Raw genomic sequence first — 12365 nt, forward strand, 5'->3', positions numbered from 1 at the left:
ATACATTTGGATTAAAACTTTTCAAGATCCAAATTCCTGCTGAAACCTGTAAAGGGATCAGAGTTAAACTGATAAAAAGCGCTTTTATAAAACATAAAAATTTAAATATACACTTTCCACTGATTACCATCATATTCAGATAAGCATAGTCCAAAGTTCCTCAGATCCCTGCCCCATAGATTTGTTTGCTAGACATATCCAAAATCCAAGTTTCTGTTGCTGGGCATAAATGAAAAATCATTTCAAATTTAAAGCAAACATACACTTTGCTCTTCTTGACAGCTGAAAGGTCAGTTGAGAAGCACTATATTTCCTCAAATTAAAAATTCACACAGGTTTCTCTATGCAGTTTACATTATTTAAGTAATTTGCAAAAACAAGCACAGATATTCAAACACAAATTTCAGCTTTTATTTCCACTTTTTTTTTTTTTACAAAAAAACTATTTTCTTTACAAAAACAGCTTTAATACAGGACTGAAAAAAAAAAAAAAAAAAACAAACAGGGGAAGGCATTTTGCTTATTGCTTGCCGATTAACTTGCAAATTAAACAGTCTGGCTCCTCCATAAGATTTAAAAGGTGCAAAGGACAGAATACACTTTCCATGGGCCAGTGGTGATTTCTGGGGCTTTGTGCAAGTGGTACGCTTGGGCAAATGTTCATTTCATTAAGACATCATGGTTCCTTCTGGATCTCCTAAGGTATGTATGAGGAGCAATCCGCTTCTGTGGCTCTTCCAAAGACAAAAACCAGACTGCAAATGTTCTTCTGCTTGCCTGCCTTTTTGCTTGTTTCTTCCTCAGTCCTTAACACCCAGTTCTAAGGAGCCTCACACACAACCCTGACATTGCTATTTCAATTCTACCAAGTGTTAATGGTAACTCTTAGGAAATTAACTTGTCTTGCGTACAAAAATAATAACAGACTGACTAAAATAGTAAGTCTTAGGAAATGCATAAGGAATCTTTAAAATCTTTTGGGTTATCATGTAGATAAAAGCTGGCTGACTTGAGATGAACTGCCCCTTCTCGCTTTGTAATGAATGCTTTCCTTAAGAAAAATAATGAATAGCCAATTTTGTGCAAGGACAGCTTTCCAAAAAAACTGTAAGTGCCCACTAAAGAAAAAAACAGCCTTGAAGAGTTGTTAGGTTATGTTTCTTCATTGAAAAACTAAAACAAATTGCAGGAAACCTCTGATGTTTCCTCCAATGCAACCTAATAGAAGGGGATTTGAAGAGTTGGTGCTGAGGACCTGCTGTCCATACAAAATGAATACTATCATCTTCTGGTTTAGTTTCAACCAAAAAGAACAAAGTTTGCTCATTCCAAGGTTGCTCTGCAATGCAACCAAAGCATGGTAAATTAGGATTCGCAAGAGGATCTCTTCAGAAATGCACACCTCATCCTAACAAAAACAGTGACCCCCGTATTTTTCACATCACAGAAAGGCAGTATGACTACACCATACAAGAGTGACATTTATGTATCAAGCAGGAGAAAAAAACAGAGAAGTGGAAAAATATCAAGAGTTTATCTTGAAACTACATAAATTATTACTACTTCAATTTAGAATTTTCAGAACTTGTTTTAAAACTAATTCTGTTTTCAACCTTATTGTTCTGTTAAGTGCCACAGTTGTTGAAACAACCAACTAGGACAACCTTATTTAAAAAAAAATGGCACCTTGCCAATTGTCACAGATGATTTTGTTCTGGGGTACCGTTAAATGCTTATTTCTCTGCTTGTGCTCATATTATATCAATAGGTGTAGATTTGACAGATGCTTCATCACTATATCTTAAACTATGCTAAGTTCTTGTTCATATTTACAGAGGATCATAAAGAGTTAGAATAATGAAATATTCTGTGGGATAGTTTAAACATCTTTAATGGATCGTATCATGGTACTGTATTTTTCAGTCTATATTTTAATTTTCAGTCTGTTTTTCCTCTTTGTAAGAACCACAGAAGTAGATCATTCCTCATGCATACACCTTAAGAGATCCCCAGGAAAGGGTAGGTATCTTCATGAAATGTACAATGATAATGTAAATTTGTTGTTTGATACTGTAAATTTTCTTGCAAGAGTCTTCCTAACTAGCCATTTTCATGTAGTTATTAGCCTTTGTGGTGTCTGAGTGTCTTCTATGTAAGTATATTTAATATTCACAGTTTTCTTCTCTCTCTTCAGCAGGAAAATAATTAGAAGTGATTGTTAGGATTAACAAATGTTAATTGTGTACAAAAATCCAGTATGTTTCTATTTTTGAGGCACATGGCAAGGACAAATACAATATTTTACAGTATCAGAATACTATACAACGAAACTATGAGAATTAGTTATAATCTGAGAAAGATAACATCTAAGGCCAACAATGCAAAATAAGAATTATAACACAGACTCACACTAACAGATTTAAAAAAAAAAAAAAAAAGAAAATGCATCTTTAAAACTGCTGGCATTAAAAGCTACACTTAATTGTGGACCCAAGTAGTAAAAATAATCTGTTACCAAATTAATGATATCAAGACATTGGAAAAAAAGTATTTTTACTTAACAGAAAAAGTTAAAACTACATTGAAACATTTTTTTATGGAGGAGAAAAATTATTTTCTAAAATAAAAAAACCCTTATTTTAAAACTAAAATGCCAATGATATAGTGCTAATTTGTAAAATATTTAATTGAAAATATGGTACTTTTTACTGTTGTTTTGAAATGAGCATCATTTCTGCACCCTACGCTTGAGAATATTCATAGGGTACCATCCACTAATATTACCAACCATTTGCACAGTTGAGTAATCACTTCTTTTTTTAGTGACTTGATACATTCCAAGATCAAGGGTTGCAGACAGATGAACACCACAAATGTTCCAGCTGACCTCACTTTCCAAAATGCATCATTCCTACAAATAAACGTCATTAAACGTAAGTGGGCAGTCATATTACAGAATTAAAACATAATCCTGCGTTACTCAAGCAAGTAGTTGCTTATTAGCAGGTCTACTGACTCCAGGAAAACTATTTACTTAACTAAAGATTTCTGGGGTTGTACTTTTGGGACATACTCCAAAGCCTTTTAAAGTAAACAGTCTGATTTACTGGCTCCTAGTTTAGGCTGATGTTTTATTGTGGCAAAGAGAAGAAGTTTTATCTTAATGGGGAATATATCACTCTCCCACACAAACCACAGCAGACAGGAGTGAAGCCTAGTTTAACTCTGGCAGGCACTAAATCTCATCCAAGCCTATTTTAGAATTAAACGGAAGATGACCTCGTTACCTGGGCCCCTCCAACCTCACCGTGAAATCACTTGAGGACTGAGCCAGGGCATTGCTATCAGCAGCTAGAGTCCAACAACATTCAAACCAAAAAACAAACCAAACAAAAAACCCTCTTTTGTTGCACTGGTGTAAAGTTCTGTTACTAATCTGTCTGTGGCATAAATCCTTCCTGAGAAGCAGTTTTACCCCAGTCAATTTGCACATGGCTTGCAAATGCTCACCTACACCCTCCCTTAATAACTTAATACGAGGAACTTATCCATATGTTTTCCTACTTTTTAAAAGCAGATATCTTAAAGTCTTCCTTATTTTCCCCCCCATGAGACATCATTAATGAAATACCAGTTAAAAATATCTTCTAAAGATTTAAATTACCACATTAGAGACTCTCCTAGAATGAACAACAGAAAAGGCATGTTTTAATTACAGGAGTTATGAAACCAGATCAAACCATTATAAGGCAAAAACAGTTTCCTTCTTTAGCAGAGAACATATTTTCCTATAAATGTGCTTATTCTGAAATACAAATATTCTAATTAAATTTTTCCAAATGTTAAAAAAACTAACTTGTGCTTATTTTTTCTTATTTTTCTGTGCCAAACCAGTAACAGTCCAAATCTGTTCCAAAGGAAAACGTGATGCTCAGCAGTAGTTTAATGAATTGTTTTGACCAAGTGAAATATACCACATCCACTCCTAGTAATGAGACACTTGGCAGAAAGTATCACATCACAAGAACAATAGCAGCAGACCATCATTATGGTCCACAAAATACTGTAACCTCTGAGCAATCTCTCTTCAGACAATGGAAGGGGAAGATAAGGTAACATTTCTACTTAGCTAACGGCATGTGCAGTTGTTGGTGGTGGTGCTTTAGCCTGTAACATTTTAAGTTTATAAGCATTTTAATCATAGGAAAAGGTTTATAAATATTTTCATTTGCCTTTTATTTTTTTTTAACAGATTATTCTTAGTAAAACTTAAAGCTCGTGTTGCTTTCTGACTCAGATTACAGAGACTTTTAATTAAACAACAGGTGTTTTAGTATAAAATACACTAAAATACCATCGCAGCATCAGTTTTTGAAGACGACATGTCTGCCTGTGTGACATTTTAATTAGATTTGGGGTGAAGGCAGACAGGAAATCAGTTTGTTTTTCTGGCTTTATCATCTTTTGATAGAATTACCACTCTCTGTTACTGGAACAGAAAGTACAACCCTACACATACATGATCTGATGTTTAAAAGAAGATGATAGAGCAGAAGTGGAAAGGAAAATGACAAATCTGTATCCATAAATAAAAATATGGTCATAGACATCATGTCGTGCTCAACACTAAAATGAAAGAGATAAAACAGTTGAGGAAATGAAGGGACAGAGACTGCAAAACATCCAACATTACTGCTACACCAGGAAAGCTGAGCCTAGCTAGGTCATGATGAGATTTTACTGAATGTGTACATGCAAAAGTTTTAACGTTATCTTCAGAGTTTTGCAACAACAATGAAATGATCTTTCTGGAGGTTCTCTTGGAAGGGATCACAAGTAATGGAAAAATTGCCATCAGGACACAGAGGCACAAGAAAAGGCCCACAGCATCAGTCTCGGATGCTATTTAAAAAAGACTGAAGGTCTCAAGAAAACAGAAAATTGGATAGCCTTCTATAAATATATTATTTTTGTCAACACTGTACTTGTGACTTAGAAAATACAATTTCTACAGTTCTAGTATGTGCACTGAACCTCAAGACCATTTTCAGATTTATTTTTTTTTAACACAAACTGCATCTCTCAGAATAAGATAATGAACTGGCATGTGTTACATTGTCCTGGGTTGAGTGAGTGGTGGAGTTTTTTGGTGGCAGGGGAGGGGGCTATCGGGGCTACCCCCTGTGAGAAGATTCTCGAAGCTCCCCCAGCTCCAAGTCAGCTCCACTTCTGTTTGGAAAACTGAGCCAATCGGCTGCGCCTCTGTGATAACGTATTTAAGAAGGGACGTGGTGATGGGCAGTGGGACTTGTGAGGAGGAGTTGCTGCAGCTGCATGAACACCAAGGTCAGTGGAGGAACGGAGGAAGAAAGGAGGGGGGAGGTGTGCCGGAGCAGAGACCCCCCTGTATCCTGTGGTGAGACGGCAGGGCGGCCCCCCCTGCCACCCATGGAGATCTACGGTGGAGCAGACATTGATTTGTGGCCTGTTGCTCCTGCTCAGCTGATCAAGGTGCTGTGCCCGAAGAAAGCCGGGGTCTCACGGGAAAAGGCAGCCCCACTGCTGTAGTTCAGTGCTGGGAGGATTGCAGCATGCGGGGGAGTCCCACGCCGGAGCAGCTCGGGAAGGGCTGCAGCCGTGGGAGGGAATCCAGTCGGAGAAAGTTAGTGACCCATGACGGAGCCGTGTGGGGAACGCTGCGGCCCATGGGAGGAATTCATGTCAGAGAAAGTTTGTGGAGGACTGTCTCCTGTGAGAGGGGGACCACGATGGAGCAGGAGGAACAAGTTTCAGACACTCCCCTCACCGAAGATGAAGAAGGAAATGGCAGCACTGACTGCACCCCCCATTCCCTGCCCCTGCGCCACTGGGGGAGGAGGTAGAGATATCGGGAGCAGAGCTGAGCCCAGGAAGAAGGGAGGGGAGGGGGGAAGGTGTTCTCAAGATGTGGCAATGCTTCTCACTGTCCTACTCTGTTATGTGTTGTTAGTGTCTGTAATAAATGTATGTTCTTTTTTTTTCTTCCCCTAACGAGTCTGCCTTTTGCTCATGATCATAAAGGGGGATTTTTCCCCATCCCAGTCCTATCTTGAACCCCAAGCCTGGCTCTCTGTCCCTTCTCATTGCCGGAGGGGAAGGGAGAGAGAGCTGCTGCATTGTGGTTGGCTGCCAACCAGGCCTAAACCACGACATACATAAATAGTACAGCTGGCAGTGATTAAAGTACTTCCACTCATAAATCTTGTGCCATATTTATAAAAGGAAAAGGTATACAGCTATTCTAGATAAATACAATTTAATAAGTGTAAATTAAAGTATCCTTTTCCTACTTCCATGACAAAAAGCACCTTTGTAGAATTTTTCTATATGCATTTTATAAAATAATTTTAAAATAAAAAATACAAATCAGAGTAGTCTGATCTTTTAATTAAAAACATGCTTTGTTACTCAATTAAATTTATTATTCAATTTTGTAAATGTTAAACACTGTAATCTATAGTTTTATCTGGATAATACCTCAAAATGTGTTAAAAGTGCATCTTGTGAGGAAATATATCACCTAACACTCATGTGATATCACTCATATCACAAAAATACCTAGAAGCAGCTCAAGGCTGTAGCTAAAAGGGCAAATGTTAGGACACTGACTGAAATACCCCCAAATTAAGGCATGAAAAAGAGCAGAAAAAAGCACTACTTAATCAACAGATACGAACTTTTCAACCAGCCTGTCTACAGAGTAAAAGCAACACCATTTAATTCACTGAACGTGTTTTAAGGTATTTCTTTCTGAGCTATATTTGGTATACGTGTGTATAGTTTTATATCTGGTTTTATTCACTTGCTTATCATTTGTACTTAAGAAGAGATTACAAAACAGGAAAAAGACACATACTGGTCTTGGGAAGCAGCATCCCAGACCGTGGAAGTGGAGTCATCACCTGGAGAGAAATCCCACAGGTCTCTGCACGACAGAGGTCCCAGGCGGCTGGAAGGTCTGTGTTCAGCAGTCTCCATGGCGACAGCAGTGGGCAGCGCACACAGGGTACCACATCCTCCACTGCAGCCAACGTGCAAAAAAGCAGTCCTGTTATTAGTTTTGCTCTCCTCCTTATACCTCGTAGAGCTTCCTTTTATACCTATTTTTCTTCTTTGAAGACGTTAATCACACAATATGATTATCATCACCACCAGCACTATTAGCCATTAATCATAATATAGTCAGGAAGAGGCTGTGGGGATCAGTGGCACCAGGGCTGGGCATAAACTTTCTAACATCTAAAAAGGAAGTTAATGGACAGTTATACACAACACAAGCAATGCTGGCTAAATGAATTCCTGGTGCAAATCCATTATGGTCAGTAAAATTATTTTTAGGATGAATATGGCTCCGGATGCTTATTGATTAATGAGGAAAATTTGCACACTGAATATTTTATTTATCAAGTTTCTTATGTATACAGCTATTAAGATCAATGCTGGAATAATACTAGAACTTCCATTTTCATTCAAATATCTCCTGGTGCTTTGTGTATATAGCTACTACATAAAACTCAATCAAAATCACATAATGCTTAAATTAAACTACTAACTAACAGGACTTAGTGGAAATACACAGAATATTAGTATTAATTTTAATAGACAGAGACAGTAATATTAGTAGACCAGGATTTCATGGTCAGGAGTCACCTAAAATATAAACCAAAAGGATAGCTTCTGAATTAACTCTTACAGAGCTTGCTATCTAAGTATCAGATGAGACAACAGATGGATTCAGACCGAAAAAGGGGGTATACAAGGAGAAAGGACACAATGTTGGCCAGCACTATAAGCAGTCATACCAATGCACCAGCTGCCCGCCTGCCTCAGGAGTCCTTATTTCCTGAAGGAAGAAAGTTTGCCAGAGCCAGTGTTATTCATTATTGTAGGGCTGCCAACATTTTCCCTCTTCTGAAAGACAAAAATGTGTATACCATGTAAAGCCCAAGAAATATAATACCAGTCTCACTGAAATCTTCAAAAAAAGTACATCACTGACATGAGTTAGATCGAGATTTCACTCAGATATTTTCCTATTTCTTCAAGTTCTGATTACTTTCAAAAGCCAGTACCTGGAGATTAAAGTTTACTGTGAAAAGTATAAAAAAAAAACCCAAACCTTGGATTGTTAGTGTGATTCCGTTCATCATTACATGCCAATAAAGACACGGAAATCAGCATTTTATAGCCTGGCATGATGACAGCTATTTACTTGTGAATTTAAAAGCAGTATAACTATTTTGTTTTAACACATGAAATGTAACTATCAGTCATCAAACATTCTTTATCATTTAAATGCATTTCTTTGGCAAATGCAAATTCATGTATTATACTAGAAACTAATAACTATTTCACAGCAGGGTATGAGTAGCTCTTCATTCATTTTTTATTATATAGTTGTATCTATTACATGTGTGAAAGCTCGCTTTAGCTGCTTATATGAGGCTTTTAGGCCAGAATAGCATTTCACTCAGCAGCTGATACTGAAAAGCACTAGTTTAATTCAATAATTACTCCTTTAACTTTCTCACGTTTCAATTCCCAGCTCAAAATATTACCTTTAATTCAAAATACAATAGGAAATTGCCTAGTTATCTAGTTCTTTAACAATGTATGTAGTATGAGGCACTTGAAACTAATTTAATCACTGTCTGTAGCCTTTGCACTAAGTAGTGGTTAACAAATGAGCTGGTTAACTCATATCCCTTAAATGATTTGCTTTATATACCCAAGGAAAAAAATCATCTCCTAGCTGTATTTCTGATCAGTGACACAGTATCTTGACTGCAGCAACCTGGTCATTTATTCTTTTCCCCTTTCATTTCAGTAAGTGTATCTTTCAACAGTAACCTCAGAAATGCCTTCTGGTCTAGCAGACTCAATTCTGTGATTTCTAGCATCATTTGCATTTTCATTATTTAGAATGATTTTACATTGCCTTTTGTTCCTTATTACTCTCGTTAAATGACTGTGGAATCAAACTTACTCATTAAAACATCTTTGGTGAAGGCTCCTTTCTGAATAATGCTTTACATTTAGTTTCTTTTCAGAGTATAATTTTTAAAGCTTGGCATTTATTAGACAAACAATAATGAAGTTGTGAGGCCTCCGAAGTGATTAATTTTTGAGACCTCTTTCTAATCTTTTAATTTAAATCTTAATTTGGCATTAGTTTAAAATGAGAAAGTGAAATCTATTTTTCACTCTAATCCTAAATCAATATTAGTTCAGAGAATTATTTAATCTGAGCCAGAGAGCATATATTTTACCATTATAAGTAATCTGTGGCAGTGAATATATCTAATGCTGCTTAAAAATTTCAGTCCACAGAAAACTCATAACTTCCTATTTCCACAAATCACAATAAGTCCATTTTTTTTTTCCAGACACCTTAATACAATTTTGTCTCTCTGTAGTCCTTCTCTGTATACTGGTCTTGCTTAGTTGATGTTAATGGGTACCTACAAATGAGGTAGTTAACACATCCCCTAAAACATTTCCTTTAACATCTGTAGAAAGATTCTTCCACTGAAGACACATCAAAGCAGCCCTCAGAAGTAATTGAGCTGAAGTATATTGGAAAAAAAAACATGATTTAAATGCAACAGTTTGATTACATTGCAACGTGTTGAGATTATTTATTACATATATCTGCAAAATCACTACAATTTAATGAATCCTTCCAATTTAGTTGAATCAGTATTTCTTAATAGAAAACCAGGTTTAATCAGTATTTCCCAGAAAAGAATGGTAAATAATGCAAAACTTGCTGAATGTAATCTAGGTGCTAAACAAAATAAAAACTCTCCCAATATTTTATTCTGTAAGAAAACCTTACAAATATAATTCCATCCCTGGCATTGGGAATGTGAAACTATTGCAAATGGTGTGGTTTACTTTATGGTTTTGTTTTAAAGAAAATAAAAAGCTAAACCATAAAAAGCTGTTTCCTCTTCCATTGATAGTTACTCTGCTATTATTAAAGCTCTTGAAATTAATTTGTCTCACAAGGCCAACTGGTACATCCCATCCCACAGGAGGGAGTGCTGAGTGACAATGCCTCAATATGTTTCTGACCAAGCAGTGGCTCAGGAAAACCATGGTTGCTGCCAATCATGTATCCATCATATTACTCAACCATCTGAAATGCTTCTTAGCAGGCTGGGTGTAACACCCACCAACAACAGTGGATGTGGGGAGCGGCACTCCACCTTCATCTAGAAGACAGGCAGAGAGGGAAAATCCTCATGTCCCGGAGCTTAAGCTCATCTTTCTCTTCTTAGCGGCAAGCTGGTGGGTAGTAATTGCACTATTTTGTCAAAGACTTTTCAATGTTTTTCAAACTGTCCCCTCCAGTCATGGAATAAGAGGCATATGGTGACGGCTTTTGTAATCACCTGCAGAATTTCCTATCACTTGATGCTAAACCACCCATGGATGTGTCTGCAGTAGCTGCGGTGTTGCTTTACGTCCCTGATGGTCCAGCAACATGGTGGGACTGACAACCACCCAAGGAGAAGAGAAACAATGGAAAAATTGTGCCATTTTTTCCCCTGTCAGAAAAGTTTATAGTAAATTCACTTCCAGTTAAGGGAAATCATAGTACTCTGCAGTGGTCTGCCAGGAAGTACAAAATCAGTTGTGCTATCGGCAAAGTTTTTATTTTCTTTGAGTGAGATTATAGTAAACTTGACAGTTATCTCAGCCAACACTGTAGAAATTTAACACTGTTAAATGTAAACACATTTAATAATTTTTTATCCGATATTAAGAACACACTTCTGTGCTGCATGATTATTTTTCTACATCCACAGCTCTCCCTCATGCGCACTCAAAGGTTAAGACCCTTCCCTTTCCCCTCGAGTGCTGTAATTCTGAGGGACTCTGGGAACTGAGGTTTTTCCAGCGCAGCTTGGTGCCACTGCCACCCCAGCCTCCGGCACAGAGGGCTGCCAGGGCACGCACTGTCCTCCACACCCCCGTAGCTGCTGGAATGGTCCCCAAGGGCTTGTCAGACAGAAGCAAACTGGAGTAGTTCTCATCTTTCACAGACACCAACCCAGGTCCAACTTTACTTTTAGGAATGGGAAGGTTGTAAAGGCACCAGTTAATCATCTGCATTCCTTGGTTTTCTGTTCCAAGTAGCATTCTGGTTTGTCTTTTCCTGCATATTTTAGAAACAACTACGATATTCAATAGATTTTCTATTAAAAGGCATTGTATTCTCAGAGTTAAATTTCTATTATAATTAAGTTTTATTTTGGTTTGGTCTGGGGACATGACAGCAGCTAACCCAATTCACTTTTATAGATCATATTAGATGAATCATAGATGAAGATGATAAGTTTCCTAGGTCATTCAAGGTGAAATAGAATTTCAGACATAATACCTTCTTATAGAAGAAAAAACACTTAGATGACTATTGAACAAGTATTTGCAATAAATTCTAACAAATTGCACTGCAGGAGTAGTGAAAACTGAGACACTGTTCCTCCAGATTTTGTGCCACATGTATCATATCAAATATGAAGCCTTGCTCTCATATGTACAAAGCACTGTATAGCTGTATGAAATCCCAACACTGATGAAACTCTGATTACCACCCACTGAAATGCCCAATTCCTCCCATGCCTTTTTTGCATATTTTTCCTCCTTTGTTGGCTGACCCATCTAGCTATAGTCCTGAAGTGTCTTAGTTTCTGTGCCATTTGGGGAGGTGAGAATTTTCATTTCTAGTAAGAATTTTTATTTCTCCTCTGTTTTTTCTTTTCCTTTTCCTGAAGAATGGTGTATTCTCTAGTTTAAAAAAAATGTTTGAAACAGAGTGTGAGATAAGGAGCACTAATTAATGAAATTACTTCAACACACATACTTTTGTATTTTCCAAGTTCATGCTATGCATTATCAAAAAAAAATCCAGAGTAGATCAACTGGCTAGATTAGTTTGTACTGACAGTACAACAAAAACTCATTTTACAGAAATAAAAATCACAGTTTCACAGTGTGATGAGAAAGAAGGAAAAAATTAAAGGTTGGCCAAAAATATCAAAAACATATGCTTTTTATGAAGACCATACTGCAGAAACTAACTCTTCTCCATGAATAAGCATTTACTCATCCTTGTTAGCAGACATATATGCCTACTTGTCCTGTAACTTAACATTGAAGGCCAAATTAAAAGATGTAATACATCATTTACTAACAAAACAGAAATTATCCATATAAAAAATTTATTATTAAAAAAACTCTTAAGAGAATGTTAACACTGATTTGAATCAATTCCAGGTGTTACTCTGCTTATTATTTGGAAGGTTGTAAGTTTATTC

The 12365-nt window shown here is 36.9% G+C and overlaps 1 long non-coding RNA gene across 1 annotated transcript; it reads right to left on the minus strand.

The window, feature by feature from the left end:
- Positions 1–6816: 6816 nt before the first annotated feature.
- LOC116965074 lies at positions 6817–7932 on the minus strand. The gene is made up of 2 exons (XR_004409126.1): positions 7842–7932; positions 6817–7060 (listed from the first exon to the last, which is right to left on the minus strand). It is a non-coding gene; the product is annotated as an uncharacterized LOC116965074 (long non-coding RNA).
- Between the last annotated feature and the right edge of the window lie 4433 nt (positions 7933–12365).

Source organism: Tyto alba, unplaced genomic scaffold, assembly GCF_018691265.1.
Source record: "Tyto alba isolate M040663 unplaced genomic scaffold, T.alba_DEE_v4.0 Super-Scaffold_8, whole genome shotgun sequence".
Lineage (NCBI taxonomy): Eukaryota > Metazoa > Chordata > Aves > Strigiformes > Tytonidae > Tyto > Tyto alba.